The sequence below is a fragment of the Trachurus japonicus genome, unplaced genomic scaffold (genome assembly GCF_045865225.1).
Source record: "Trachurus japonicus isolate A0001 unplaced genomic scaffold, Traja_1.0 AP030500.1".
Lineage (NCBI taxonomy): Eukaryota > Metazoa > Chordata > Actinopteri > Carangiformes > Carangidae > Trachurus > Trachurus japonicus.
This window is the reverse complement of record NW_028220633.1, coordinates 22,268-42,267: the sequence shown is the minus strand read 5'-3', so window position 1 is coordinate 42,267 and position 20,000 is coordinate 22,268. Positions and strand designations below refer to the sequence as shown.

Here is a 20,000-nt window from a genome sequence, read left to right as displayed (position 1 = left end):
CTCAAACTCAAAATGTATCTTGGAATATAAATTTAAAAACTAAATTTTTCGGAATGTGAAACCAGCGGGGCTACGCCATGGCGTCTGATTACATTTAATTTTTCAGTTGTGTGTATTTTAGTTTACTACAGTACTGTTGTGAGATGACGTCAATCGGAGGAGAATTCATCCAGCCAATCAGAGGCGGGGAAGGCGGGACTTTCCCGGACTCATCCTACGAAAAAAAATATTTGCAGTCATTGGGCGCTTGGGCTCTGTACTCAAGTAACCTGAATTTTGTAAAGGACGGCTGACGAAAGGATTTAATCGTTACAGTGCTTCAGATGTCTGAGTTTTCGCATCTGCAAATCCACACTGACTGTGGCAGAAATCGACTGGACTTCATCCAGCCTTCCAACGATGCTAAATGTAGGCCGAAACCATCAAGCTCGCTGTGCGCAGTAGAGGCCTGACTTCACCTTGTTTTGCAAATCCACAGAAGGAGAAGCTTGTTTCCGCCCAGTTTCGAACTGGGGACCTTTCGCGTGTTAGGCGAACGTGATAACCACTACACTACGGAAACCGTGCTGCTGGGATGCTCCTGCGTTTGACGCGGGGAAACCCACCAGCGTAGACTGAGCCTGACAAACCTTGGCTGTGCTCTGTTAGCAGTAAACAATGATTTTCTCCGGAATCATCAGACTGAATCAGGCATTTATTTGGCCAAGCGTACCAGCTTTTTCACCTTGGCTTGACTGTCGCCGACATGGAGCAATTTTGAGTCATCTCTTTGTAGGCTGTCAACTGGAGGATTCCCAGTAACTGCCTGATGATTCTCTTCTAAAACCGTGGAGATGGAGCCTTGTTTCCGCCCGGTTTCGAACCGGGGACCTTTCGCGTGTGAGGCGAACGTGATAACCACTACACTACGGAAACTGCCCTCCGACGTAAAGCCTGTTCCGGACGTCGGGAAATCCACCAGCGCCCAGTGAGCCTGATAGATTTTCAGTAGCACAAAACAAAGAGACTCTCCCCGTCGGGGAATCGAACCCCGGTCTTCCGCGTGACAGGCGGAGATACTGTCCACTATACTAACGAGGACTGACGAGGACCAACCCAAGCTATGGGCGGCTCAGACCGGACATACTGGGCAAGCCCTGTGGAAACTAGTGGTTGGGATAGGCGGTCTCACTGCTGGTCCGTCCTCCCAGCCACATCAGCCATGTCCATGGACCACTGGTGCAGGTTTCAAATGTACCGCTTTGTGGTCTCTACTTTGAAGGGCAAGTACAAGTCACTGTAAAAGTACTAGTCATTGGGCGCTTGGGCTCTGTACTCAAGTAACCTGAATTTTGTAAAGGACGGCTGACGAAAGGATTTAATCGTTACAGTGCTTCAGATGTCTGAGTTTTCGCATCTGCAAATCCACACTGACTGTGGCAGAAATCGACTGGACTTCATCCAGCCTTCCAACGATGCTAAATGTAGGCCGAAACCATCAAGCTCGCTGTGCGCAGTAGAGGCCTGACTTCACCTTGTTTTGCAAATCCACAGAAGGAGAAGCTTGTTTCCGCCCAGTTTCGAACTGGGGACCTTTCGCGTGTTAGGCGAACGTGATAACCACTACACTACGGAAACCGTGCTGCTGGGTTGCTCCTGCGTTTGACGCGGGGAAACCCACCAGCGTAGACTAAGCCTGACAAACCTTGGCTGTGCTCTGTTAGCAGTAAACAATGATTTTCTCCGGAATCATCAGACTGAATCAGGCATTTATTTGGCCAAGCGTACCAGCTTTTTCACCTTGGCACGCCCACTGTCGCCGACATGGAGCAATTTTGAGTCATCTCTTTGTAGGCTGTCAACTGGAGGATTCCCAGTAACTGCCTGATGATTCTCTTCTAAAACCGTGGAGATGGAGCCTTGTTTCCGCCCGGTTTCGAACCGGGGACCTTTCGCGTGTGAGGCGAACGTGATAACCACTACACTACGGAAACTGTACTGCTGGCATGCTCTTGCGTTTGACGTGGGGAAACCCACCAGCGTAGACTGAGCCTGACAAACCTTGGCTGTGCTCTGTTAGCTGTAAACAATGATTGAGAATCTCTCTGAGCCAGCCATCAGGGACACAGTGCACACCGCTAGACAAAAGGTATACAGTGCCCCGTGTGAGGCTCGAACTCACGACCTTCAGATTATGAGACTGACGCGCTGCCTACTGCGCCAACGAGGCCCACATGGCAGAATGGGAGGATGAGTAAAATCAGGAGGAACTCTCAATGTGACCCACACGCAAAACACGGGCCGCTCCTCAGTCAAGAGTGGGGCGGCCGCAGCTCTGGACATAAGCCCCACCTAGCATGTGTTACTGGAGGGGCTGTCACATCACACGATGTGAACGGCAGAGTGAGGATTTTTGTCCAGAGCCAGGGCAAACTAATCACTCAGTATCAAGCTGTGACTAAGGCTTCTTTTGGTCTGAGTACAGTTTGCAAGAGCCAGGAATCGAACTCAGGCCTCGGGCGTGGCAGGCAAGAACTCTACCACTGATACACCGCGCTTACTGCCTCAGCTCTTTTCTTGGCCATCCAACAAGGGTCCTCTGAACGGGGCCAATCTACTCTGGCTGTGTGACAGTAGCTGGCTACCTATCACTAACTATCAAGCTGTGACTATGACTTCTTTTGGTCACTGCCGCAGAACAGGCCAAACATCGGAAAGATAATTTGCTATCAAAAAGCAGGATGATCCGGTAAGAAAAACACAACACCAAAAACAAGCCCTTACCTTGGAAAGGATGTTGCTCTTCTTTCTTCTGGGAAGTCTTGCAGGCTCCGAGGTACGCCTCCCAGGCATTTAAACGTGGATGTGATACCAAAGCCAGAGACGGGATGGAAAAATCAGGCAGGCAGAAGCAGTGGAAGGAAGGGCAGGCGCACTTTTGTCCGTCCCGTGGTTGGACCACGCGGTCGATCAGCAGACAACACCTTGGCCCGCGGTTCCATGGTGTAATGGTTAGCACTCTGGACTCTGAATCCAGCGATCCGAGTTCAAATCTCGGTGGGACCTGACTGTTTGGAAGCCGCCCGTTACGAAGGCTGCCTCTTCTCTGCCGTTGCAATTCAGCCCCCTTTCGCCAGCACCTGGAAATTACCCGTTGACACCCCCTGCTTTTCTTCATGTTAAATGTAAGTCTAACGTTGCTTTGTGCCTTGTGACTGATTTGCAGGTGATGTCATTCCCTGCCTTGGCTCACACGTGACGGGCTCAGGGCTATTTCCTCAGTCAGGATGGCCGAGCGGTCTAAGGCGCTGCGTTCAGGTCGCAGTCTCCACTGGAGGCGTGGGTTCGAATCCCACTTCTGACAGCTGTGCTTTTCCCACATCTTGATCCCTGTGAGTCGCCGTGCTGTGCAATTTCCAGGCGTTTGCAGCGGCCAGGATTCGAACCCCTACCTCCCGCGCGGCAGGCCAGAACCACTAAGGGGCTGCGTTGAGGTCACAGTCTACCCTGGAGGAGTGGGTTCGAATCCCACTTCTGACAGCCTGTGTTTTTCCCACATCTTGATCCCTGTGAGCTGCTGTGCTTTTCATGTGCGTGGGTGGCGGTACACGTTGTTGAGGTTTTAGGCAACCAGAAGCACGGAAAAAGACTATCATTTTGTTGCTATTTGTTGCATCACCACTGTCTCGTTGTCAATAAACGGCCAAACGCCCGAAAAAGATATTGTGCGATCGACCACTAGGATGACATGGTAATGTGGAGTGGGTTGAGCTGTTGGGGATTCAAACCCAGGCAAAGGAAAAGCATCTTTGCATTGGCCGGGAATCGAACCCGGGCCTCCCGCGTGGCAGGCGAGAATTCTACCACTGAACCACCAATGCTTACGTGCCCCTCCTTCCTACCACTTTGCCGCCACGGTCCACAGACACCCCATGAACTGGCCACAACCGCTTGAATAGCAAAACCGACTCAGAGGAATAATAGGAAATCAAGATGGTCTGACGACTGTCGTTTACACATGGTCTCAGGTGATTCCAACAACTCTTAACGCCTGTCCAAGCTACAATCAGGAGTGCAAACAAACCCGCAGAAAACGGTGGGCTTTTTCACGAACCCACACTTGGATGACCAGGAACAGGATGACTTTTTTTTCTTCTTCAGTAGTGCAAAACAAAGAGACTCTCCCCGTCGGGGAATCGAACCCCGGTCTTCCGCGTGACAGGCGGAGATACTGTCCACTATACTAACGAGGAAGGACGAGGCTCAACCCAAGCTATGGGCGGCTCAGACCGGACATACTGGGCAAGCCCTGTGGAAACTAGCGGTTGGGATAGGCGGTCTCACTGCTGGTCCGTCCTCCCAGCCACATCAGCCATGTCCATGGACCACTGGTGCAGGTTTCAAATGTACCGCTTTGTGGTCTCTACTTTGAAGGTCAAGTACAAGTAGTACTAGTACTAGTACTAGTCATTGGGCGATATTTTTTTTCGTAGGACGAGTCCGGGAAAGTCCCGCCTTTCCCGCCTCTGATTGGCTAGATGGGCTCCATTTTCGACTCTGATTGGCTAGAAGGGCTCTGGCCTGATTGGTTGTTTGTTTTGGTTGTGAAACGGCTGTGAAACGCAGGCTGTCGGCAAAGCGTGATAAGTGCCTAGATCTACCTGGACTCTCTCTACTTATCTGGCCTGTCTACACTCTATCTGGTCTTTTTACTAAACTTAACCAACTCCTTTCTTTATTGCCTAAACCTAACCAATGGCACAATTACACTTCTCACTCAAATTCAAAATGTAAACTTGGACTCTCTCTACTTATCTGGCCTGTCTAGCCTCTACCTGGTCTTTTTACTAAACTTAACCAACTCCTTTCTTCATTGCCTAAACCTAACCAATGGCACAATTACACTTCTCTCAAACTCAAAATGTAAACTTGGAATATAAATTTAAAAAACTAAATTTTTCGGAATGTGAAACCAGCGGGGCTACGCCATGGCGTCTGATTACATTTAATTTTTCAGTTGTGTGTATTTTAGTTTACTACAGTACTGTTGTGAGATGACGTCAATCGGAGGAGAATTCATCCAGCCAATCAGAGGCGGGGAAGGCGGGACTTTCCCGGACTCATCCTACGAAAAAAAATATTGCAGTCATTGGGCGCTTGGGCTCTGTACTCAAGTAACCTGAATTTTGTAAAGGACGGCTGACGAAAGGATTTAATCGTTACAGTGCTTCAGATGTCTGAGTTTTCGCATCTGCAAATCCACACTGACTGTGGCAGAAATCGACTGGACTTCATCCAGCCTTCCAACGATGCTAAATGTAGGCCGAAACCATCAAGCTCGCTGTGCGCAGTAGAGGCCTGACTTCACCTTGTTTTGCAAATCCACAGAAGGAGAAGCTTGTTTCCGCCCAGTTTCGAACTGGGGACCTTTCGCGTGTTAGGCGAACGTGATAACCACTACACTACGGAAACCGTGCTGCTGGGATGCTCCTGCGTTTGACGCGGGGAAACCCACCAGCGTAGACTGAGCCTGACAAACCTTGGCTGTGCTCTGTTAGCAGTAAACAATGATTTTCTCCGGAATCATCAGACTGAATCAGGCATTTATTTGGCCAAGCGTACCAGCTTTTTCACCTTGGCTTGACTGTCGCCGACATGGAGCAATTTTGAGTCATCTCTTTGTAGGCTGTCAACTGGAGGATTCCCAGTAACTGCCTGATGATTCTCTTCTAAAACCGTGGAGATGGAGCCTTGTTTCCGCCCGGTTTCGAACCGGGGACCTTTCGCGTGTGAGGCGAACGTGATAACCACTACACTACGGAAACTGTACTGCTGGCATGCTCTTGCGTTTGACGTGGGGAAACCCACCAGCGTAGACTGAGCCTGACAAACCTTGGCTGTGCTCTGTTAGCTGTAAACAATGATTGAGAATCTCTCTGAGCCAGCCATCAGGGACACAGTGCACACCGCTAGACAAAAGGTATACAGTGCCCCGTGTGAGGCTCGAACTCACGACCTTCAGATTATGAGACTGACGCGCTGCCTACTGCGCCAACGAGGCCCACATGGCAGAATGGGAGGATGAGTAAAATCAGGAGGAACTCTCAATGTGACCCACACGCAAAACACGGGCCGCTCCTCAGTCAAGAGTGGGGCGGCCGCAGCTCTGGACATAAGCCCCACCTAGCATGTGTTACTGGAGGGCTGTCACATCACACGATGTGAACGGCAGAGTGAGGATTTTTGTCCAGAGCCAGGGCAAACTAATCACTCAGTATCAAGCTGTGACTAAGGCTTCTTTTGGTCTGAGTACAGTTTGCAAGAGCCAGGAATCGAACTCAGGCCTCGGGCGTGGCAGGCAAGAACTCTACCACTGATACACCAGCGCTTACTGCCTCAGCTCTTTTCTTGGCCATCCAACAAGGGTCCTCTGAACGGGGCCAATCTACTCTGGCTGTGTGACAGTAGCTGGCTACCTATCACTAACTATCAAGCTGTGACTATGACTTCTTTTGGTCACTGCCGCAGAACAGGCCAAACATCGGAAAGATAATTTGCTATCAAAAAGCAGGATGATCCGGTAAGAAAAACACAACACCAAAAACAAGCCCTTACCTTGGAAAGGATGTTGCTCTTCTTTCTTCTGGGAAGTCTTGCAGGCTCCGAGGTACGCCTCCCAGGCATTTAAACGTGGATGTGATACCAAAGCCAGAGACGGGATGGAAAAATCAGGCAGGCAGAAGCAGTGGAAGGAAGGGCAGGCGCACTTTTGTCCGTCCCGTGGTTGGACCACGCGGTCGATCAGCAGACAACACCTTGGCCCAGCGGTTCCATGGTGTAATGGTTAGCACTCTGGACTCTGAATCCAGCGATCCGAGTTCAAATCTCGGTGGGACCTGACTGTTTGGAAGCCGCCCGTTACGAAGGCTGCCTCTTCTCTGCCGTTGCAATTCAGCCCCCTTTCGCCAGCACCTGGAAATTACCCGTTGACACCCCCTGCTTTTCTTCATGTTAAATGTAAGTCTAACGTTGCTTTGTGCCTTGTGACTGATTTGCAGGTGATGTCATTCCCTGCCTTGGCTCACACGTGACGGGCTCAGGGCTATTTCCTCAGTCAGGATGGCCGAGCGGTCTAAGGCGCTGCGTTCAGGTCGCAGTCTCCACTGGAGGCGTGGGTTCGAATCCCACTTCTGACAGCTGTGCTTTTCCCACATCTTGATCCCTGTGAGTCGCCGTGCTGTGCAATTTCCAGGCGTTTGCAGCGGCCAGGATTCGAACCCCTACCTCCCGCGCGGCAGGCCAGAACCACTAAGGGGCTGCGTTGAGGTCACAGTCTACCCTGGAGGAGTGGGTTCGAATCCCACTTCTGACAGCCTGTGTTTTTCCCACATCTTGATCCCTGTGAGCTGCTGTGCTTTTCATGTGCGTGGGTGGCGGTACACGTTGTTGAGGTTTTAGGCAACCAGAAGCACGGAAAAAGACTATCATTTTGTTGCTATTTGTTGCATCACCACTGTCTCGTTGTCAATAAACGGCCAAACGCCCGAAAAAGATATTGTGCGATCGACCACTAGGATGACATGGTAATGTGGAGTGGGTTGAGCTGTTGGGGATTCAAACCCAGGCAAAGGAAAAGCATCTTTGCATTGGCCGGGAATCGAACCCGGGCCTCCCGCGTGGCAGGCGAGAATTCTACCACTGAACCACCAATGCTTACGTGCCCCTCCTTCCTACCACTTTGCCGCCACGGTCCACAGACACCCCATGAACTGGCCACAACCGCTTGAATAGCAAAACCGACTCAGAGGAATAATAGGAAATCAAGATGGTCTGACGACTGTCGTTTACACATGGTCTCAGGTGATTCCAACAACTCTTAACGCCTGTCCAAGCTACAATCAGGAGTGCAAACAAACCCGCAGAAAACGGTGGGCTTTTTCACGAACCCACACTTGGATGACCAGGAACAGGATGACTTTTTTTTCTTCTTCAGTAGTGCAAAACAAAGAGACTCTCCCCGTCGGGGAATCGAACCCCGGTCTTCCGCGTGACAGGCGGAGATACTGTCCACTATACTAACGAGGAAGGACGAGGCTCAACCCAAGCTATGGGCGGCTCAGACCGGACATACTGGGCAAGCCCTGTGGAAACTAGCGGTTGGGATAGGCGGTCTCACTGCTGGTCCGTCCTCCCAGCCACATCAGCCATGTCCATGGACCACTGGTGCAGGTTTCAAATGTACCGCTTTGTGGTCTCTACTTTGAAGGTCAAGTACAAGTAGTACTAGTACTAGTACTAGTCATTGGGCGATATTTTTTTTCGTAGGACGAGTCCGGGAAAGTCCCGCCTTTCCCGCCTCTGATTGGCTAGATGGGCTCCATTTTCGACTCTGATTGGCTAGAAGGGCTCTGGCCTGATTGGTTGTTTGTTTTGGTTGTGAAACGGCTGTGAAACGCAGGCTGTCGGCAAAGCGTGATAAGTGCCTAGATCTACCTGGACTCTCTCTACTTATCTGGCCTGTCTACACTCTATCTGGTCTTTTTACTAAACTTAACCAACTCCTTTCTTTATTGCCTAAACCTAACCAATGGCACAATTACACTTCTCACTCAAATTCAAAATGTAAACTTGGACTCTCTCTACTTATCTGGCCTGTCTAGCCTCTACCTGGTCTTTTTACTAAACTTAACCAACTCCTTTCTTCATTGCCTAAACCTAACCAATGGCACAATTACACTTCTCTCAAACTCAAAATGTAAACTTGGAATATAAATTTAAAAACTAAATTTTTCGGAATGTGAAACCAGCGGGGCTACGCCATGGCGTCTGATTACATTTAATTTTTCAGTTGTGTGTATTTTAGTTTACTACAGTACTGTTGTGAGATGACGTCAATCGGAGGAGAATTCATCCAGCCAATCAGAGGCGGGGAAGGCGGGACTTTCCCGGACTCATCCTACGAAAAAAAATATTGCAGTCATTGGGCGCTTGGGCTCTGTACTCAAGTAACCTGAATTTTGTAAAGGACGGCTGACGAAAGGATTTAATCGTTACAGTGCTTCAGATGTCTGAGTTTTCGCATCTGCAAATCCACACTGACTGTGGCAGAAATCGACTGGACTTCATCCAGCCTTCCAACGATGCTAAATGTAGGCCGAAACCATCAAGCTCGCTGTGCGCAGTAGAGGCCTGACTTCACCTTGTTTTGCAAATCCACAGAAGGAGAAGCTTGTTTCCGCCCAGTTTCGAACTGGGGACCTTTCGCGTGTTAGGCGAACGTGATAACCACTACACTACGGAAACCGTGCTGCTGGGATGCTCCTGCGTTTGACGCGGGGAAACCCACCAGCGTAGACTGAGCCTGACAAACCTTGGCTGTGCTCTGTTAGCAGTAAACAATGATTTTTCTCCGGAATCATCAGACTGAATCAGGCATTTATTTGGCCAAGCGTACCAGCTTTTTCACCTTGGCTTGACTGTCGCCGACATGGAGCAATTTTGAGTCATCTCTTTGTAGGCTGTCAACTGGAGGATTCCCAGTAACTGCCTGATGATTCTCTTCTAAAACCGTGGAGATGGAGCCTTGTTTCCGCCCGGTTTCGAACCGGGGACCTTTCGCGTGTGAGGCGAACGTGATAACCACTACACTACGGAAACTGTACTGCTGGCATGCTCTTGCGTTTGACGTGGGGAAACCCACCAGCGTAGACTGAGCCTGACAAACCTTGGCTGTGCTCTGTTAGCTGTAAACAATGATTGAGAATCTCTCTGAGCCAGCCATCAGGGACACAGTGCACACCGCTAGACAAAAGGTATACAGTGCCCCGTGTGAGGCTCGAACTCACGACCTTCAGATTATGAGACTGACGCGCTGCCTACTGCGCCAACGAGGCCCACATGGCAGAATGGGAGGATGAGTAAAATCAGGAGGAAACTCTCAATGTGACCCACACGCAAAACACGGGCCGCTCCTCAGTCAAGAGTGGGGCGGCCGCAGCTCTGGACATAAGCCCCACCTAGCATGTGTTACTGGAGGGCTGTCACATCACACGATGTGAACGGCAGAGTGAGGATTTTTGTCCAGAGCCAGGGCAAACTAATCACTCAGTATCAAGCTGTGACTAAGGCTTCTTTTGGTCTGAGTACAGTTTGCAAGAGCCAGGAATCGAACTCAGGCCTCGGGCGTGGCAGGCAAGAACTCTACCACTGATACACCAGCGCTTACTGCCTCAGCTCTTTTCTTGGCCATCCAACAAGGGTCCTCTGAACGGGGCCAATCTACTCTGGCTGTGTGACAGTAGCTGGCTACCTATCACTAACTATCAAGCTGTGACTATGACTTCTTTTGGTCACTGCCGCAGAACAGGCCAAACATCGGAAAGATAATTTGCTATCAAAAAGCAGGATGATCCGGTAAGAAAAACACAACACCAAAAACAAGCCCTTACCTTGGAAAGGATGTTGCTCTTCTTTCTTCTGGGAAGTCTTGCAGGCTCCGAGGTACGCCTCCCAGGCATTTAAACGTGGATGTGATACCAAAGCCAGAGACGGGATGGAAAAATCAGGCAGGCAGAAGCAGTGGAAGGAAGGGCAGGCGCACTTTTGTCCGTCCCGTGGTTGGACCACGCGGTCGATCAGCAGACAACACCTTGGCCCAGCGGTTCCATGGTGTAATGGTTAGCACTCTGGACTCTGAATCCAGCGATCCGAGTTCAAATCTCGGTGGGACCTGACTGTTTGGAAGCCGCCCGTTACGAAGGCTGCCTCTTCTCTGCCGTTGCAATTCAGCCCCCTTTCGCCAGCACCTGGAAATTACCCGTTGACACCCCCTGCTTTTCTTCATGTTAAATGTAAGTCTAACGTTGCTTTGTGCCTTGTGACTGATTTGCAGGTGATGTCATTCCCTGCCTTGGCTCACACGTGACGGGCTCAGGGCTATTTCCTCAGTCAGGATGGCCGAGCGGTCTAAGGCGCTGCGTTCAGGTCGCAGTCTCCACTGGAGGCGTGGGTTCGAATCCCACTTCTGACAGCTGTGCTTTTCCCACATCTTGATCCCTGTGAGTCGCCGTGCTGTGCAATTTCCAGGCGTTTGCAGCGGCCAGGATTCGAACCCCTACCTCCCGCGCGGCAGGCCAGAACCACTAAGGGGCTGCGTTGAGGTCACAGTCTACCCTGGAGGAGTGGGTTCGAATCCCACTTCTGACAGCCTGTGTTTTTCCCACATCTTGATCCCTGTGAGCTGCTGTGCTTTTCATGTGCGTGGGTGGCGGTACACGTTGTTGAGGTTTTAGGCAACCAGAAGCACGGAAAAAGACTATCATTTTGTTGCTATTTGTTGCATCACCACTGTCTCGTTGTCAATAAACGGCCAAACGCCCGAAAAAGATATTGTGCGATCGACCACTAGGATGACATGGTAATGTGGAGTGGGTTGAGCTGTTGGGGATTCAAACCCAGGCAAAGGAAAAGCATCTTTGCATTGGCCGGGAATCGAACCCGGGCCTCCCGCGTGGCAGGCGAGAATTCTACCACTGAACCACCAATGCTTACGTGCCCCTCCTTCCTACCACTTTGCCGCCACGGTCCACAGACACCCCATGAACTGGCCACAACCGCTTGAATAGCAAAACCGACTCAGAGGAATAATAGGAAATCAAGATGGTCTGACGACTGTCGTTTACACATGGTCTCAGGTGATTCCAACAACTCTTAACGCCTGTCCAAGCTACAATCAGGAGTGCAAACAAACCCGCAGAAAACGGTGGGCTTTTTCACGAACCCACACTTGGATGACCAGGAACAGGATGACTTTTTTTTCTTCTTCAGTAGTGCAAAACAAAGAGACTCTCCCCGTCGGGGAATCGAACCCCGGTCTTCCGCGTGACAGGCGGAGATACTGTCCACTATACTAACGAGGAAGGACGAGGCTCAACCCAAGCTATGGGCGGCTCAGACCGGACATACTGGGCAAGCCCTGTGGAAACTAGCGGTTGGGATAGGCGGTCTCACTGCTGGTCCGTCCTCCCAGCCACATCAGCCATGTCCATGGACCACTGGTGCAGGTTTCAAATGTACCGCTTTGTGGTCTCTACTTTGAAGGTCAAGTACAAGTAGTACTAGTACTAGTACTAGTCATTGGGCGATATTTTTTTTCGTAGGACGAGTCCGGGAAAGTCCCGCCTTTCCCGCCTCTGATTGGCTAGATGGGCTCCATTTTCGACTCTGATTGGCTAGAAGGGCTCTGGCCTGATTGGTTGTTTGTTTTGGTTGTGAAACGGCTGTGAAACGCAGGCTGTCGGCAAAGCGTGATAAGTGCCTAGATCTACCTGGACTCTCTCTACTTATCTGGCCTGTCTACACTCTATCTGGTCTTTTTACTAAACTTAACCAACTCCTTTCTTTATTGCCTAAACCTAACCAATGGCACAATTACACTTCTCACTCAAATTCAAAATGTAAACTTGGACTCTCTCTACTTATCTGGCCTGTCTAGCCTCTACCTGGTCTTTTTACTAAACTTAACCAACTCCTTTCTTCATTGCCTAAACCTAACCAATGGCACAATTACACTTCTCTCAAACTCAAAATGTAAACTTGGAATATAAATTTAAAAACTAAATTTTTCGGAATGTGAAACCAGCGGGGCTACGCCATGGCGTCTGATTACATTTAATTTTTCAGTTGTGTGTATTTTAGTTTACTACAGTACTGTTGTGAGATGACGTCAATCGGAGGAGAATTCATCCAGCCAATCAGAGGCGGGGAAGGCGGGACTTTCCCGGACTCATCCTACGAAAAAAAATATTGCAGTCATTGGGCGCTTGGGCTCTGTACTCAAGTAACCTGAATTTTGTAAAGGACGGCTGACGAAAGGATTTAATCGTTACAGTGCTTCAGATGTCTGAGTTTTCGCATCTGCAAATCCACACTGACTGTGGCAGAAATCGACTGGACTTCATCCAGCCTTCCAACGATGCTAAATGTAGGCCGAAACCATCAAGCTCGCTGTGCGCAGTAGAGGCCTGACTTCACCTTGTTTTGCAAATCCACAGAAGGAGAAGCTTGTTTCCGCCCAGTTTCGAACTGGGGACCTTTCGCGTGTTAGGCGAACGTGATAACCACTACACTACGGAAACCGTGCTGCTGGGATGCTCCTGCGTTTGACGCGGGGAAACCCACCAGCGTAGACTGAGCCTGACAAACCTTGGCTGTGCTCTGTTAGCAGTAAACAATGATTTTCTCCGGAATCATCAGACTGAATCAGGCATTTATTTGGCCAAGCGTACCAGCTTTTTCACCTTGGCTTGACTGTCGCCGACATGGAGCAATTTTGAGTCATCTCTTTGTAGGCTGTCAACTGGAGGATTCCCAGTAACTGCCTGATGATTCTCTTCTAAAACCGTGGAGATGGAGCCTTGTTTCCGCCCGGTTTCGAACCGGGGACCTTTCGCGTGTGAGGCGAACGTGATAACCACTACACTACGGAAACTGTACTGCTGGCATGCTCTTGCGTTTGACGTGGGGAAACCCACCAGCGTAGACTGAGCCTGACAAACCTTGGCTGTGCTCTGTTAGCTGTAAACAATGATTGAGAATCTCTCTGAGCCAGCCATCAGGGACACAGTGCACACCGCTAGACAAAAGGTATACAGTGCCCCGTGTGAGGCTCGAACTCACGACCTTCAGATTATGAGACTGACGCGCTGCCTACTGCGCCAACGAGGCCCACATGGCAGAATGGGAGGATGAGTAAAATCAGGAGGAACTCTCAATGTGACCCACACGCAAAACACGGGCCGCTCCTCAGTCAAGAGTGGGGCGGCCGCAGCTCTGGACATAAGCCCCACCTAGCATGTGTTACTGGAGGGCTGTCACATCACACGATGTGAACGGCAGAGTGAGGATTTTTGTCCAGAGCCAGGGCAAACTAATCACTCAGTATCAAGCTGTGACTAAGGCTTCTTTTGGTCTGAGTACAGTTTGCAAGAGCCAGGAATCGAACTCAGGCCTCGGGCGTGGCAGGCAAGAACTCTACCACTGATACACCAGCGCTTACTGCCTCAGCTCTTTTCTTGGCCATCCAACAAGGGTCCTCTGAACGGGGCCAATCTACTCTGGCTGTGTGACAGTAGCTGGCTACCTATCACTAACTATCAAGCTGTGACTATGACTTCTTTTGGTCACTGCCGCAGAACAGGCCAAACATCGGAAAGATAATTTGCTATCAAAAAGCAGGATGATCCGGTAAGAAAAACACAACACCAAAAACAAGCCCTTACCTTGGAAAGGATGTTGCTCTTCTTTCTTCTGGGAAGTCTTGCAGGCTCCGAGGTACGCCTCCCAGGCATTTAAACGTGGATGTGATACCAAAGCCAGAGACGGGATGGAAAAATCAGGCAGGCAGAAGCAGTGGAAGGAAGGGCAGGCGCACTTTTGTCCGTCCCGTGGTTGGACCACGCGGTCGATCAGCAGACAACACCTTGGCCCAGCGGTTCCATGGTGTAATGGTTAGCACTCTGGACTCTGAATCCAGCGATCCGAGTTCAAATCTCGGTGGGACCTGACTGTTTGGAAGCCGCCCGTTACGAAGGCTGCCTCTTCTCTGCCGTTGCAATTCAGCCCCCTTTCGCCAGCACCTGGAAATTACCCGTTGACACCCCCTGCTTTTCTTCATGTTAAATGTAAGTCTAACGTTGCTTTGTGCCTTGTGACTGATTTGCAGGTGATGTCATTCCCTGCCTTGGCTCACACGTGACGGGCTCAGGGCTATTTCCTCAGTCAGGATGGCCGAGCGGTCTAAGGCGCTGCGTTCAGGTCGCAGTCTCCACTGGAGGCGTGGGTTCGAATCCCACTTCTGACAGCTGTGCTTTTCCCACATCTTGATCCCTGTGAGTCGCCGTGCTGTGCAATTTCCAGGCGTTTGCAGCGGCCAGGATTCGAACCCCTACCTCCCGCGCGGCAGGCCAGAACCACTAAGGGGCTGCGTTGAGGTCACAGTCTACCCTGGAGGAGTGGGTTCGAATCCCACTTCTGACAGCCTGTGTTTTTCCCACATCTTGATCCCTGTGAGCTGCTGTGCTTTTCATGTGCGTGGGTGGCGGTACACGTTGTTGAGGTTTTAGGCAACCAGAAGCACGGAAAAAGACTATCATTTTGTTGCTATTTGTTGCATCACCACTGTCTCGTTGTCAATAAACGGCCAAACGCCCGAAAAAGATATTGTGCGATCGACCACTAGGATGACATGGTAATGTGGAGTGGGTTGAGCTGTTGGGGATTCAAACCCAGGCAAAGGAAAAGCATCTTTGCATTGGCCGGGAATCGAACCCGGGCCTCCCGCGTGGCAGGCGAGAATTCTACCACTGAACCACCAATGCTTACGTGCCCCTCCTTCCTACCACTTTGCCGCCACGGTCCACAGACACCCCATGAACTGGCCACAACCGCTTGAATAGCAAAACCGACTCAGAGGAATAATAGGAAATCAAGATGGTCTGACGACTGTCGTTTACACATGGTCTCAGGTGATTCCAACAACTCTTAACGCCTGTCCAAGCTACAATCAGGAGTGCAAACAAACCCGCAGAAAACGGTGGGCTTTTTCACGAACCCACACTTGGATGACCAGGAACAGGATGACTTTTTTTTCTTCTTCAGTAGTGCAAAACAAAGAGACTCTCCCCGTCGGGGAATCGAACCCCGGTCTTCCGCGTGACAGGCGGAGATACTGTCCACTATACTAACGAGGAAGGACGAGGCTCAACCCAAGCTATGGGCGGCTCAGACCGGACATACTGGGCAAGCCCTGTGGAAACTAGCGGTTGGGATAGGCGGTCTCACTGCTGGTCCGTCCTCCCAGCCACATCAGCTCTACTTTGAAGGTCAAGTACAAGTAGTACTAGTACTAGTACTAGTCATTGGGCGATATTTTTTTTCGTAGGACGAGTCCGGGAAAGTCCCGCCTTTCCCGCCTCTGATTGGCTAGATGGGCTCCATTTTCGACTCTGATTGGCTAGAAGGGCTCTGGCCTGATTGGTTGTTTGTTTTGGTTGTGAAACGGCTGTGAAACGCAGGCTGTCGGCAAAGCGTGATAAGTGCCTAGATCTACCTGGACTCTCTCTACTTATCTGGCCTGTCTACACTCTATCTGGTCTTTTTACTAAACTTAACCAACTCCTTTCTTTATTGCCTAAACCTAACCAATGGCACAATTACACTTCTCACTCAAATTCAAAATGTAAACTTGGACTCTCTCTACTTATCTGGCCTGTCTAGCCTCTACCTGGTCTTTTTACTAAACTTAACCAACTCCTTTCTTCATTGCCTAAACCTAACCAATGGCACAATTACACTTCTCTCAAACTCAAAATGTAAACTTGGAATATAAATTTAAAAACTAAATTTTTCGGAATGTGAAACCAGCGGGGCTACGCCATGGCGTCTGATTACATTTAATTTTTCAGTTGTGTGTATTTTAGTTTACTACAGTACTGTTGTGAGATGACGTCAATCGGAGGAGAATTCATCCAGCCAATCAGAGGCGGGGAAGGCGGGACTTTCCCGGACTCATCCTACGAAAAAAAATATTGCAGTCATTGGGCGCTTGGGCTCTGTACTCAAGTAACCTGAATTTTGTAAAGGACGGCTGACGAAAGGATTTAATCGTTACAGTGCTTCAGATGTCTGAGTTTTCGCATCTGCAAATCCACACTGACTGTGGCAGAAATCGACTGGACTTCATCCAGCCTTCCAACGATGCTAAATGTAGGCCGAAACCATCAAGCTCGCTGTGCGCAGTAGAGGCCTGACTTCACCTTGTTTTGCAAATCCACAGAAGGAGAAGCTTGTTTCCGCCCAGTTTCGAACTGGGGACCTTTCGCGTGTTAGGCGAACGTGATAACCACTACACTACGGAAACCGTGCTGCTGGGATGCTCCTGCGTTTGACGCGGGGAAACCCACCAGCGTAGACTGAGCCTGACAAACCTTGGCTGTGCTCTGTTAGCAGTAAACAATGATTTTCTCCGGAATCATCAGACTGAATCAGGCATTTATTTGGCCAAGCGTACCAGCTTTTTCACCTTGGCTTGACTGTCGCCGACATGGAGCAATTTTGAGTCATCTCTTTGTAGGCTGTCAACTGGAGGATTCCCAGTAACTGCCTGATGATTCTCTTCTAAAACCGTGGAGATGGAGCCTTGTTTCCGCCCGGTTTCGAACCGGGGACCTTTCGCGTGTGAGGCGAACGTGATAACCACTACACTACGGAAACTGTACTGCTGGCATGCTCTTGCGTTTGACGTGGGGAAACCCACCAGCGTAGACTGAGCCTGACAAACCTTGGCTGTGCTCTGTTAGCTGTAAACAATGATTGAGAATCTCTCTGAGCCAGCCATCAGGGACACAGTGCACACCGCTAGACAAAAGGTATACAGTGCCCCGTGTGAGGCTCGAACTCACGACCTTCAGATTATGAGACTGACGCGCTGCCTACTGCGCCAACGAGGCCCACATGGCAGAATGGGAGGATGAGTAAAATCAGGAGGAACTCTCAATGTGACCCACACGCAAAACACGGGCCGCTCCTCAGTCAAGAGTGGGGCGGCCGCAGCTCTGGACATAAGCCCCACCTAGCATGTGTTACTGGAGGGCTGTCACATCACACGATGTGAACGGCAGAGTGAGGATTTTTGTCCAGAGCCAGGGCAAACTAATCACTCAGTATCAAGCTGTGACTAAGGCTTCTTTTGGTCTGAGTACAGTTTGCAAGAGCCAGGAATCGAACTCAGGCCTCGGGCGTGGCAGGCAAGAACTCTACCACTGATACACCAGCGCTTACTGCCTCAGCTCTTTTCTTGGCCATCCAACAAGGGTCCTCTGAACGGGGCCAATCTACTCTGGCTGTGTGACAGTAGCTGGCTACCTATCACTAACTATCAAGCTGTGACTATGACTTCTTTTGGTCACTGCCGCAGAACAGGCCAAACATCGGAAAGATAATTTGCTATCAAAAAGCAGGATGATCCGGTAAGAAAAACACAACACCAAAAACAAGCCCTTACCTTGGAAAGGATGTTGCTCTTCTTTCTTCTGGGAAGTCTTGCAGGCTCCGAGGTACGCCTCCCAGGCATTTAAACGTGGATGTGATACCAAAGCCAGAGACGGGATGGAAAAATCAGGCAGGCAGAAGCAGTGGAAGGAAGGGCAGGCGCACTTTTGTCCGTCCCGTGGTTGGACCACGCGGTCGATCAGCAGACAACACCTTGGCCCAGCGGTTCCATGGTGTAATGGTTAGCACTCTGGACTCTGAATCCAGCGATCCGAGTTCAAATCTCGGTGGGACCTGACTGTTTGGAAGCCGCCCGTTACGAAGGCTGCCTCTTCTCTGCCGTTGCAATTCAGCCCCCTTTCGCCAGCACCTGGAAATTACCCGTTGACACCCCCTGCTTTTCTTCATGTTAAATGTAAGTCTAACGTTGCTTTGTGCCTTGTGACTGATTTGCAGGTGATGTCATTCCCTGCCTTGGCTCACACGTGACGGGCTCAGGGCTATTTCCTCAGTCAGGATGGCCGAGCGGTCTAAGGCGCTGCGTTCAGGTCGCAGTCTCCACTGGAGGCGTGGGTTCGAATCCCACTTCTGACAGCTGTGCTTTTCCCACATCTTGATCCCTGTGAGTCGCCGTGCTGTGCAATTTCCAGGCGTTTGCAGCGGCCAGGATTCGAACCCCTACCTCCCGCGCGGCAGGCCAGAACCACTAAGGGGCTGCGTTGAGGTCACAGTCTACCCTGGAGGAGTGGGTTCGAATCCCACTTCTGACAGCCTGTGTTTTTCCCACATCTTGATCCCTGTGAGCTGCTGTGCTTTTCATGTGCGTGGGTGGCGGTACACGTTGTTGAGGTTTTAGGCAACCAGAAGCACGGAAAAAGACTATCATTTTGTTGCTATTTGTTGCATCACCACTGTCTCGTTGTCAATAAACGGCCAAACGCCCGAAAAAGATATTGTGCGATCGACCACTAGGATGACATGGTAATGTGGAGTGGGTTGAGCTGTTGGGGATTCAAACCCAGGCAAAGGAAAAGCATCTTTGCATTGGCCGGGAATCGAACCCGGGCCTCCCGCGCCGCGGAGGCCGGGAATTGTTTAGCTAAAATCCCTAAACCGTTTCTCATTCATTCTCTATGGTAGTGCTAAACCACTACGGATGTAATATATTTTTGGCCGCTACGCCCCGGTGGCGCTGTTCCCAATCACTTACATTGTTTTCTATGAGCTGTCATTCATTCTACGCTGACTTCTGTTGGAGACCAGTCGAGCCCACAGACACAGCCGAGAATTTCACTTCGTGTACATTTATCAAAGGTAAGATGATGTTTTTTAATATATAAATTTAAGTATGAGTTTACTGTCATATCACCGGGTTTATGTTCCGCGCTCATTCAAACTTTACTGTTCGCTATTCATTCATTCACTCGGTAGCCTACGATTTGTCTCTGTCAAACGGGTTTTGTGTAAATACGGACTACACTATGAATTAACTTAGTATTGTTTTTTGATAATATACATGTGTGATAAAGTTAACGTTATGATATTGCCGTGACAGCGCCGTACGATACCGATCTGTCACCGGTTAACGTTAGCCCGCTTCTTTTTTCTTTCCCCCGGTAACGTTAATTCATAAAAAGGCGCTCGTAGTAAAAAGGCGCTCGTAGTAAAATGCCGCGCAGAATAAACAATGAAACATGATGGTTTTATATTTTCTTGTGTACAGTTGTTGTTGTTGATGACGGTAAATCGTCTTGTCAGTAAAGTTATGGGCGTGTCTTGACGTTAGCTCAGCTTTATTCCTGTCGTCATTGGTTCGAAGTTTACTATGAGACTACGGTGAAGTTATGCGTCAATTCATGAATGAATATGAACTTTTTTTTTTTCACATTTCACTTTACATCTGAATAGTATCGATGTTGACAGGTCATAGTGTACACAGCTTGTATGATAGCCTAACTCGTTTGGTAGTTACT

General features: G+C 49.9%; 36 non-coding genes across 36 annotated transcripts; 10 read left to right on the top strand and 26 right to left on the bottom strand.

Annotated features, from left to right (window-relative positions):
- Window positions 1-489: 489 nt before the first annotated feature.
- Window positions 490-562, bottom strand: trnav-aac (transfer RNA valine (anticodon AAC)). Its single transcript has one exon. It is a non-coding gene; the product is annotated as a tRNA-Val (tRNA).
- A 280-nt stretch (window positions 563-842) lies between these two features.
- trnav-cac (transfer RNA valine (anticodon CAC)) lies at window positions 843-915 on the bottom strand. The gene has a single exon. It is a non-coding gene; the product is annotated as a tRNA-Val (tRNA).
- Window positions 916-1,008: 93 nt separating this feature from the next.
- trnad-guc (transfer RNA aspartic acid (anticodon GUC)) lies at window positions 1,009-1,080 on the bottom strand. Its single transcript has one exon. It is a non-coding gene; the product is annotated as a tRNA-Asp (tRNA).
- A 464-nt stretch (window positions 1,081-1,544) lies between these two features.
- trnav-aac (transfer RNA valine (anticodon AAC)) lies at window positions 1,545-1,617 on the bottom strand. Its single transcript has one exon. It is a non-coding gene; the product is annotated as a tRNA-Val (tRNA).
- A 283-nt stretch (window positions 1,618-1,900) lies between these two features.
- On the bottom strand, window positions 1,901-1,973 carry trnav-cac (transfer RNA valine (anticodon CAC)). Its single transcript has one exon. It is a non-coding gene; the product is annotated as a tRNA-Val (tRNA).
- A 163-nt stretch (window positions 1,974-2,136) lies between these two features.
- trnam-cau (transfer RNA methionine (anticodon CAU)) lies at window positions 2,137-2,209 on the bottom strand. Its single transcript has one exon. It is a non-coding gene; the product is annotated as a tRNA-Met (tRNA).
- A 764-nt stretch (window positions 2,210-2,973) lies between these two features.
- Window positions 2,974-3,045, top strand: trnaq-cug (transfer RNA glutamine (anticodon CUG)). The gene has a single exon. It is a non-coding gene; the product is annotated as a tRNA-Gln (tRNA).
- A 215-nt stretch (window positions 3,046-3,260) lies between these two features.
- Window positions 3,261-3,343, top strand: trnal-cag (transfer RNA leucine (anticodon CAG)). Its single transcript has one exon. It is a non-coding gene; the product is annotated as a tRNA-Leu (tRNA).
- Window positions 3,344-3,789: 446 nt separating this feature from the next.
- Window positions 3,790-3,860, bottom strand: trnag-gcc (transfer RNA glycine (anticodon GCC)). Its single transcript has one exon. It is a non-coding gene; the product is annotated as a tRNA-Gly (tRNA).
- Window positions 3,861-4,160: 300 nt separating this feature from the next.
- trnad-guc (transfer RNA aspartic acid (anticodon GUC)) lies at window positions 4,161-4,232 on the bottom strand. Its single transcript has one exon. It is a non-coding gene; the product is annotated as a tRNA-Asp (tRNA).
- A 1,146-nt stretch (window positions 4,233-5,378) lies between these two features.
- On the bottom strand, window positions 5,379-5,451 carry trnav-aac (transfer RNA valine (anticodon AAC)). Its single transcript has one exon. It is a non-coding gene; the product is annotated as a tRNA-Val (tRNA).
- Window positions 5,452-5,731: 280 nt separating this feature from the next.
- trnav-cac (transfer RNA valine (anticodon CAC)) lies at window positions 5,732-5,804 on the bottom strand. Its single transcript has one exon. It is a non-coding gene; the product is annotated as a tRNA-Val (tRNA).
- Window positions 5,805-5,967: 163 nt separating this feature from the next.
- Window positions 5,968-6,040, bottom strand: trnam-cau (transfer RNA methionine (anticodon CAU)). The gene has a single exon. It is a non-coding gene; the product is annotated as a tRNA-Met (tRNA).
- A 765-nt stretch (window positions 6,041-6,805) lies between these two features.
- On the top strand, window positions 6,806-6,877 carry trnaq-cug (transfer RNA glutamine (anticodon CUG)). The gene has a single exon. It is a non-coding gene; the product is annotated as a tRNA-Gln (tRNA).
- A 215-nt stretch (window positions 6,878-7,092) lies between these two features.
- trnal-cag (transfer RNA leucine (anticodon CAG)) lies at window positions 7,093-7,175 on the top strand. Its single transcript has one exon. It is a non-coding gene; the product is annotated as a tRNA-Leu (tRNA).
- Window positions 7,176-7,621: 446 nt separating this feature from the next.
- Window positions 7,622-7,692, bottom strand: trnag-gcc (transfer RNA glycine (anticodon GCC)). The gene has a single exon. It is a non-coding gene; the product is annotated as a tRNA-Gly (tRNA).
- Window positions 7,693-7,992: 300 nt separating this feature from the next.
- On the bottom strand, window positions 7,993-8,064 carry trnad-guc (transfer RNA aspartic acid (anticodon GUC)). The gene has a single exon. It is a non-coding gene; the product is annotated as a tRNA-Asp (tRNA).
- A 1,145-nt stretch (window positions 8,065-9,209) lies between these two features.
- Window positions 9,210-9,282, bottom strand: trnav-aac (transfer RNA valine (anticodon AAC)). The gene has a single exon. It is a non-coding gene; the product is annotated as a tRNA-Val (tRNA).
- Window positions 9,283-9,563: 281 nt separating this feature from the next.
- Window positions 9,564-9,636, bottom strand: trnav-cac (transfer RNA valine (anticodon CAC)). The gene has a single exon. It is a non-coding gene; the product is annotated as a tRNA-Val (tRNA).
- Window positions 9,637-9,799: 163 nt separating this feature from the next.
- Window positions 9,800-9,872, bottom strand: trnam-cau (transfer RNA methionine (anticodon CAU)). Its single transcript has one exon. It is a non-coding gene; the product is annotated as a tRNA-Met (tRNA).
- A 766-nt stretch (window positions 9,873-10,638) lies between these two features.
- trnaq-cug (transfer RNA glutamine (anticodon CUG)) lies at window positions 10,639-10,710 on the top strand. The gene has a single exon. It is a non-coding gene; the product is annotated as a tRNA-Gln (tRNA).
- A 215-nt stretch (window positions 10,711-10,925) lies between these two features.
- Window positions 10,926-11,008, top strand: trnal-cag (transfer RNA leucine (anticodon CAG)). Its single transcript has one exon. It is a non-coding gene; the product is annotated as a tRNA-Leu (tRNA).
- Window positions 11,009-11,454: 446 nt separating this feature from the next.
- Window positions 11,455-11,525, bottom strand: trnag-gcc (transfer RNA glycine (anticodon GCC)). Its single transcript has one exon. It is a non-coding gene; the product is annotated as a tRNA-Gly (tRNA).
- Window positions 11,526-11,825: 300 nt separating this feature from the next.
- On the bottom strand, window positions 11,826-11,897 carry trnad-guc (transfer RNA aspartic acid (anticodon GUC)). Its single transcript has one exon. It is a non-coding gene; the product is annotated as a tRNA-Asp (tRNA).
- A 1,145-nt stretch (window positions 11,898-13,042) lies between these two features.
- trnav-aac (transfer RNA valine (anticodon AAC)) lies at window positions 13,043-13,115 on the bottom strand. The gene has a single exon. It is a non-coding gene; the product is annotated as a tRNA-Val (tRNA).
- A 280-nt stretch (window positions 13,116-13,395) lies between these two features.
- trnav-cac (transfer RNA valine (anticodon CAC)) lies at window positions 13,396-13,468 on the bottom strand. Its single transcript has one exon. It is a non-coding gene; the product is annotated as a tRNA-Val (tRNA).
- A 163-nt stretch (window positions 13,469-13,631) lies between these two features.
- On the bottom strand, window positions 13,632-13,704 carry trnam-cau (transfer RNA methionine (anticodon CAU)). Its single transcript has one exon. It is a non-coding gene; the product is annotated as a tRNA-Met (tRNA).
- Window positions 13,705-14,469: 765 nt separating this feature from the next.
- trnaq-cug (transfer RNA glutamine (anticodon CUG)) lies at window positions 14,470-14,541 on the top strand. Its single transcript has one exon. It is a non-coding gene; the product is annotated as a tRNA-Gln (tRNA).
- Window positions 14,542-14,756: 215 nt separating this feature from the next.
- Window positions 14,757-14,839, top strand: trnal-cag (transfer RNA leucine (anticodon CAG)). The gene has a single exon. It is a non-coding gene; the product is annotated as a tRNA-Leu (tRNA).
- A 446-nt stretch (window positions 14,840-15,285) lies between these two features.
- On the bottom strand, window positions 15,286-15,356 carry trnag-gcc (transfer RNA glycine (anticodon GCC)). The gene has a single exon. It is a non-coding gene; the product is annotated as a tRNA-Gly (tRNA).
- A 300-nt stretch (window positions 15,357-15,656) lies between these two features.
- On the bottom strand, window positions 15,657-15,728 carry trnad-guc (transfer RNA aspartic acid (anticodon GUC)). The gene has a single exon. It is a non-coding gene; the product is annotated as a tRNA-Asp (tRNA).
- A 1,096-nt stretch (window positions 15,729-16,824) lies between these two features.
- On the bottom strand, window positions 16,825-16,897 carry trnav-aac (transfer RNA valine (anticodon AAC)). The gene has a single exon. It is a non-coding gene; the product is annotated as a tRNA-Val (tRNA).
- A 280-nt stretch (window positions 16,898-17,177) lies between these two features.
- trnav-cac (transfer RNA valine (anticodon CAC)) lies at window positions 17,178-17,250 on the bottom strand. Its single transcript has one exon. It is a non-coding gene; the product is annotated as a tRNA-Val (tRNA).
- A 163-nt stretch (window positions 17,251-17,413) lies between these two features.
- Window positions 17,414-17,486, bottom strand: trnam-cau (transfer RNA methionine (anticodon CAU)). Its single transcript has one exon. It is a non-coding gene; the product is annotated as a tRNA-Met (tRNA).
- A 765-nt stretch (window positions 17,487-18,251) lies between these two features.
- On the top strand, window positions 18,252-18,323 carry trnaq-cug (transfer RNA glutamine (anticodon CUG)). Its single transcript has one exon. It is a non-coding gene; the product is annotated as a tRNA-Gln (tRNA).
- A 215-nt stretch (window positions 18,324-18,538) lies between these two features.
- trnal-cag (transfer RNA leucine (anticodon CAG)) lies at window positions 18,539-18,621 on the top strand. Its single transcript has one exon. It is a non-coding gene; the product is annotated as a tRNA-Leu (tRNA).
- Window positions 18,622-20,000: the final 1,379 nt, after the last annotated feature.